Here is a 7,885-nt window from a genome sequence, read left to right as displayed (position 1 = left end):
CTTTTGAGCTTGTAGATCTGCTACTTTTGCTACACTTTTGAATTTGAATCCTGAAAAGTTGGACATAATGAGGTTTCCATCCGACAGAGACTATGTAGGCCTACTATTTTGATTACAAAGTCTCTCCCACTTCCATCTTCCTCTATGGTTCCCCAGCTCTGCTGGTGTTGCTGGAGCTCCTTCTCTTATCGTCCTACTACTACTACGCCGTGTCATTTTAGACCTTCCCTTTCTTTCTTTTGCTTCCTGGGATCCAGTGTAATGCGACTCTTGGGACAGCGTGTGATGTCTTGTTGTGAATTTAGTTGACCCTTCATGTGGTCCTAGAGTGCAGTAGTGTTGACAGATTTTGGGAGAGAAACAAGCAACCAGGTCTAGGAAAACAAGCCCAAAAGAAGCGACCTTAATGAGCACTTTAAACCTATATACTGTATGCTTCGGCCTACAAGCTTGTGGATTGTAAATCGTCTTATTTCCTAAAAAATCTTGAAATAAAATGTGGATGATTTGGAAGATTTTTGAAACATTCTAAGAACACAAATCTGGTACGGGGCTCCCTGCAGCACAAAACATTTTCAGATGGGGGTTACGGTTAGGGACAAATACATATTCATTTGTGGGTCCATGACGTGAACATATTCGTATATACGAGAACCACTGGTTTAAATAATAATTGAAACAATTTGGAAGCAAGCCCAAATTAAGCAACTACACTATACACAATATTTACAAGCAGCTTTACAGAAAAAGAAGCCCAAAGTGGCTTATAATAAGCGGACATGGCAACACAGCCTAAGTCTAACTAAGGGTGGCGAGTGATGGTTCCGTTGAGTGGCAAGCTTCCGTTGAGTGAGCTTGTAGATCAAATGGCCGAAATGTATGTAGGTCTGAAGTGGGTAATGTGTGTTTTGTATTGATTATCAAAAATCTACAACGTAACTAGTAACTAAGTATGATATTTGCCTCTGAGATGTAGTGGAGTAGAAATAAAAGTACTGAAAATTGGAAGTACTCCGGTAAAGTCAAAATGCCTCAAATTTTTACTCGGGACCGGAAGATATTATGAGACATGGAAAATAACAGAACATGGTTGCATGTTGTGGCAGAACCCTCTCATATCCATATTTTAACTTGTTGTGTTTTTCCATAAATGAATGCCCTAAATGACCAGGTCATTTACTGCACTAAATGACCTGGTGACCTACTGTATGATGATGTGTCAATGTTGTCAGTTACTGGGGAAGTTGGAGGTGAAGAAATTCCACAGAAAATCTCCAGAAGGGGAAGTTGTACCGGATTTGTCTGATTGAGTCATAATTATTAGAAAATGTGTCCATACGATCGCATGTTTACTGCTCACTCACGCATAAGAAACAAATCAGTATACTTTTGGTACTTTCAGTACATTTTGATGCCAATACTTTTATTCAAGTACTTTTTCAATTCCGGACATTTGCTTTTAACAAAGTATTTCTATATTACAGTATTGATACTTTCACTTAAGTAAAGAATTTGAGTACTTTTTCCACCACTGCTATTGGTTGAGAAGCAGGGGGATGCGTGTTACCAAAGCAGCATAAACACCAATCTTAGTCCGTATCCCCACCCAACACAACGGTGGTCCCCAGGTTGATTCTTAGTCAGGGTGGTGGTCCCTGGTTCAGAATCAGTTGAAATCCCCTGCCCTACTTGATCATATATACTACAACGTCACACAAAAGCATCTAAACTCAAAAGTAGCAGATCCGCAAGCGTTGACAGCAGGGGTCTTCAACAGGGGGTCCGGGACCCCTAGGGGGTCCTCAGAGTTACTACAGGGTGTCCGCCAAATCTCTGTGTGATTGGATTTTTTATTTTACCTTAACCACTTGAACCCTAGCATCCCTTTTCTGAGGAGAACTTTGGCCAAAAATAGCGGATCTGCAAGCTCACAACGCCTCACGCTGCGAGGCGTTGTGAGCTTGTAGATCGGCTATTTTTGGCAAAGAGGCATAGGTGTAGAGGGGAAAAAGTTAACAACAAAAAAATTGGGGGCGGTGTGGTCACAGTGGTCATCACAGTGATGGAAGTTCACTTAAAGAAAAGTAATATTTCTGAAGTGGGTGGTGCTATTTATTAACAATGGTCCACAATGGGTGATTCACTTAAAAAAAAACATAAATGTGTTTTTGTTTAAGAAAAAAAAACATATTTGTGTTTTTTTTTAAGAAAAAAAAACACAAATATGTTTTTTTTTTAAGTGCATGGTCCTATTTATAGGGCTATGCACATGTGTCATGTGTTTCACTAGCCAATCACAGTCCTGAATAGAGTCAGCCAATAAAGTCAGCCATATTACAGCTAGCATTGAATGTGTAGGGGTTAGGGGTGTACAATGGTGGCCAATCACGGTGCAGGGTTAGGGGGGTACAATGGTGGCCAGTGATTTGCATTGAATGTGTAGGGGTTAGGGGTGTAGCGGGGTACAATGGTGGCCAATCACACAGTGCAGCGAATGTCGATGTCCAAACTTCACATATAGGGGCGGTTGCACCGCCCAAAAACGTAAACAAAAATTGTAACACAATTTTATACGATATAGAGGGGGTCCCTGCTTCATCTCTCTCTCAGCTAGGGGGTCCTTTGGCCTGAAAACATTGAAGACCCCTGGTTTAGAGCTTACCGATCTGCAACTTTTGCTATTTTTGAATTTGAATCACCGGTGTCACAGAGCCGGGCGGTTGGATATCTCTGCCTAGCTCGGCGGAGATCTCTGAAAGTCTGGCTACTGCCAACTAAATACTCTGTAAAAAAGAACAATGTACTCAGTGGTTCTCAACCAGGGGGTCCCCACGTGATTGTGTGTGGGTCCCCAGATGTCAGACAATGAAGTGACAATTTAAGGACTTTTAGCTTTTTAATACCTAAAAGAAAAAAAGAAAGAAAAGAAAAAAGACCATTACTGCTGCATCAAAAGTAATCGACAACTGAAACACTACTATAAAACGGGTCAAACATTGGCCAAATTGCCGAATGATATAAGAAAGAGGCAAGAAATGTGAAAATAGCCGATCTACAAGCTCACAACGCCTCGAGGCGTTGTGAGCTTGTAGATCTGCTATTTTCACAATATTTGGCCATCAAACATTGGCCAAATTGTCAAATACTAAAGGAAAGAGGCAAGAATTGTGAAAATAGACGATCTACAAGCTCACAACGCCTCGAGGCGTTGTGAGCTTGTAGATCTGCTATTTTCACAATATGTGGCCATCAAACAATGGCCAAATTGTCAAATACTAAAGGAAAGAGGCAATCATTGTGAAAATAGACGATCTACGAGCTTGTAGATCTGCTATTTTCACAATATTTATCTGTGGAACCGAGTCAAACTAAATGTAATGCCTCAACTCCTACAGTTCCATCATGTGCTTGTCAGGGTGGGGGGTCCCCAGTTCAAATTTGATTATTTTGGGGGGTCTCGGCCAGAAACGGTTCAGAACCCATTGTGCTAGTGCTTCAAACAAACCCGGATATCAGGTAAACATTGAACCTAGCATCTGTCCAAACACCATTCAATCACACACCACGCCATGGCTCTGCACAGGAGAAGTACTGTCTCTCTGTTTCAGACCCCTATTTATCCCCCCAATGTGCATCTCACACACACACACACACACACACACACACACACACACACACACACACACACACACACACACACACACACGCGCACATCGCGATGCGTTGTGAGCTTGTAGATCTGCTATTTTCAAACATTTTAGTACTTTTACTTTTGGTACTTTAAGTATATTTTTATGCCAATACTTTTGCACTTTTACTCAAGTAACGTTTTTAACACAGGCCTTTTACTTCTAACAGAGTGTTTTTATATTGTGGTATTGTTACTTTTACTAAAATATCTGACTTTACACACACACACACACACACACACACACACACACACACACACACACACACACACACACACACACACACACAGAGACCCAAAGCCTTCTCTGCTGGAGAGCATTAACCACATGCCAGGTGGCATTGTTCACTACACACACACACACACACACACACACACACACACACACACACACACACACACACACACACACACACACACACACACACACACACACACACACACACACAACAGCCAAATCTGATCCCTTCCATGTCAATCAACACCATTATTAGCTGTGTCCGTGGGGGGTCAGAGGGTGTGTGTGTGTGTGTGTGTGTGTGTGTGTGTGTGTGTGTGTGTGTGTGTGTGTGTGTGTGTGTGTGTGTGTGTGTGTGTGTGTGTGTGTGTTACTAGTTATCCTAATCTGCTCTAATCCTCTCCTCTAAATGAGAAGGAAGGAAAGAGACACAAAGAAAGAAGAGTGAAAGAAAGACAATTAGGTTTGTTTTGATTCCAGGCTGGTTCAGTTTACTTTCCTCTTGTTTACTTAAACCACTTAACTTAACCCATTAAGGCCTGAGGCCCATTCTACACATGCCTTCAAAATCACTGGTTCTCAAACTTTTTTGTCCCAAGGACCCCCAAAATGGGTTACCATTTAATGGGTTAATATAGTTGACACAGGGTCCCCCAAGGCTCAATACTTGGTCTGCTCTTCTTTTTTTCTTATCCCATACTACACCCAGGGTTGCCAGATCTGCTTGTTATAATTTCCCCGCAAGATTTTATTTGAAAATAGCAGATCTACAAGCTCACAACGCGTCGCATCGCGACGCGTTGTGAGCTTGTAGATCGGCTATTTTCAAATAGCTGATGTATATGTTAAAGTGCTCATATGGCCCATAGTTGCTTCTTTTGGGCTGGTTTTCCTAGACCTGGTTGCTTGTTTCTCTCACAGAATCTGGCGACACTGACTACACCAAGGGCCCTATCTTGCGCAGCCTTGCCCCTAAGTTGTCCCTAAACTTTTGGGCCATTTTTTTTACTATTTTGAAAATACATTTTAAAGTGGTTCAAATAGCCGATCTACAAGCTCACAAGCGTGTCGATGTAGTTCGGCTAGTTGAACAATTGTTAAACAAAACAAAAATCAGCAGTGGTGGAAAAAAGTACTAAAATGTTTTACTTAAGTAAAAGTATCAATACTGCAATGTAGAAGTACTCCGTTACAACAAGTAAAAGTCAGGAATTCAAAAGGTACTTGAGTAAAAGTACAAAAGTATTGGCATCAAAATGTACTTAAAGTACCAAAAGTAAAAGTACTAAAATGTTTGAAAATAGCAGATCTACAAGCTCACAACGCGTCGCGATGCGTTGTGAGCTTGTAGATCGGCTATTTTCAAATAGCCTAGGTATAAAACAGGGCTAAAGTGGTTAATGTATGTTTTATAATGTAATACTTTATATCTACAAATAATTATAGTGGAGTAAAAGTACAATATTTGCCTCTGAGATGTAGTGGAGTAGAAGTAAAAGAATAGACAATTGGAAATACTCCAGTAAAGTAAAAGTACCTCAAAATTGTACTTAAATACATTACTTAAGTAAATGTACTTACAGTAGTTACTTTACACCACTGAAAATCTGAATAGTAAAATATGGCTAATAGGTTTAGGCATAAGGGGCGTAAGGGGCAAGATAGGGCCCCAAATCTCTTTACCGAAAACAGGCAATCTGAAATAGTTTTGGTTGTGTTTTGTCTACTTTGATTGATTTGGCTCTGTCTGATATGGTCTGGTCTGGTTCAGTGTGTGTGAAGGCAACAGAGACACACATGGCTAAAGCCTCAGTTATACTTAGTTGCATGCCGGAGTCGTGCTCAGTAAATAGCAGATCTACAAGCTCACAACGCGTCACATCCGTGACGTGTTGTGAGCTTGTATATCTGCTATTCACGGCTTGCAACACCAGTGTGCAAATAATGATGAAACTCGATTGGGTCACTGTGACATTATGTCACTGTATCATCCTGATCTGTCAGAGAGAGATAACGTGTGTGTGTGTGTGTGTGTGTGTGTGTGTGTGTGTGTGTGTGTGTGTGTGTGTGTGTGTGTGTGTGTGTGTGTGTGTGTGTGTGTGTGTGTGTGTGTGTGTGTGTGCGTGCGTGCATGTGCATGTGCATGTTTCATTTGACAAATAAAAGTAAATGTCTCAAGTATACGAAACTAACAAGTGCATAACAACAAGTAAAACTGAAAAGTATACTAAAGTAACTAGCATAACAGTGAAATAAAGTGTACCAAAGAAACAAGTAGCATAACAGTAAAATGTAAAGTATACTAAAGTAAGTAGCATACGGTACATTTTTAAGTATACTAAAAGTAACTAGCATTCCAGTAAAATATAAAGTATACTAAAGTAACTAGCATACCAGTAAAATGTAAAGTATACTAAGGTTACAACACCATGCAGCAGTAAAAGTATAATGTTGTACTAAAAAGTAGCAGTTAGCATCGTGACGAGCTAACCAGCTAGCTGACTAGACTGAGAGAGACCTCATGGTGATGTGAAGAAAATATCCACTAACCAACACATTAACATGGACATGGTGCTGGCATGCACGAGTCCATGTAGTGTGTGTGTGTGTGTGTGTGTGTGTGTGTGTGTGTGTGTGTGTGTGTGTGTGTGTGTGTGTGTGTGTGTGTGTGTGTGAGACAGAGACATTTGTTGGTTGGGGAGCCAAACCAGTGAGACCACAGCATTACTCAGACTGTCAAACCACTCTGCTGGCTGGTTCCCATACACACACATTAACATCTGTGTTAGAGGAGAGTGCGTGTGCGTGCACATCTGTAAGTGTGTGTGTGTGTGTGTGTGTGTGTGTGTGTGTGTGTGTGTGTAAGGTCATTGACATGTTCATGGTGGAAACTGCGAGCTCTCTACATTTGGTTGGTTTGGCGAGGATAGATGTAGAAGTGTGTGTGTGTGTGTGTGTGTGTGTGTGTGTGTGTGAGAGAGAGAGAGACTGCAGCCATATGGCCCTCATTACCTCAGAGGGAGATAGACACTTTGGGGAGACAGAGAAAGACAGACATAATGCTGACTGTTGTTAAGGCATGTCCAGAGACAGATCCACCTTCCCACTCCACTTCTCCTTCTCTCCACCATGCTCTGAACCAGACAAGGACTTGTGTGTGCATGCATGCACTTAAAGGAACTCTCCAATTAATGGAGGGAGCTTATGTGTTATCTGTAACCCTGAGAGAGAGAGAGAGAGAGAGAGAGAGAGACAGGAGACATATACCCATCTCTCTCTCTCTCTCTCTCTCTCTCTCTCTCTCTCTCTCTCTCTCTCTGTTAGATATAAGTGTGTGTGTGTGTGTGTGTGTGTGTGTGTGTGTGTGTGTGTGTGTGTGTGTGTGTGTGTGTGTGTGTGTGTGTGTGTGTGTGTGTGTGTGTGTGTGTGTGTGTGTGTGTGTGTGTGTGTGTGTGTGTGTTTAATCCCCTTGCCTTTTGTTTGATAACTAACTAGAAAAAGTGCTCCTCGGAGCACAGATCTCCGCCAGGTCAGGTAGGTTATTGTGGGCCAGCAGAAGTTCTGATCTGGCACCCAGGGAGGAGTGTGTGTGTGTGTGTGTGCACAGTTTCGCTGCCATCGGGCCAACGAACGGTGCCGGAGATTAGCTGTTCACAGACTCGGACGGATGGACGGATGGACGGACGGACGGACGGACGGACAGACAGGGTGCAAAACAGTCTCTGCCATGCCTTCAGCCTGGCGGAGACAACAACATCCTAATATGGCTTAGTATTAGCCTACCTTTGCGTGCTGTTTTTACTTTGACAGCCAACTGCCAATGAGCAAAAACTGCACACACCTGTGCGATTTTGCTGACGGGGCCTTCCTCAACACTGACAGGTAAGAAGCCTGAGAGACCCTGCAGTGTTTTTTGTTCCAGCCTAGGGAGGGACCCCCAGAAGCAAAGGTTTGAGTTA

Source organism: Gymnoscopelus braueri (assembly GCF_963280865.1).
Source record: "Gymnoscopelus braueri genome assembly, chromosome: 15".
Lineage (NCBI taxonomy): Eukaryota > Metazoa > Chordata > Actinopteri > Myctophiformes > Myctophidae > Gymnoscopelus > Gymnoscopelus braueri.
The sequence above is the reverse complement of the archived record's forward strand: the minus strand, read 5'-3'. Positions refer to the sequence as shown.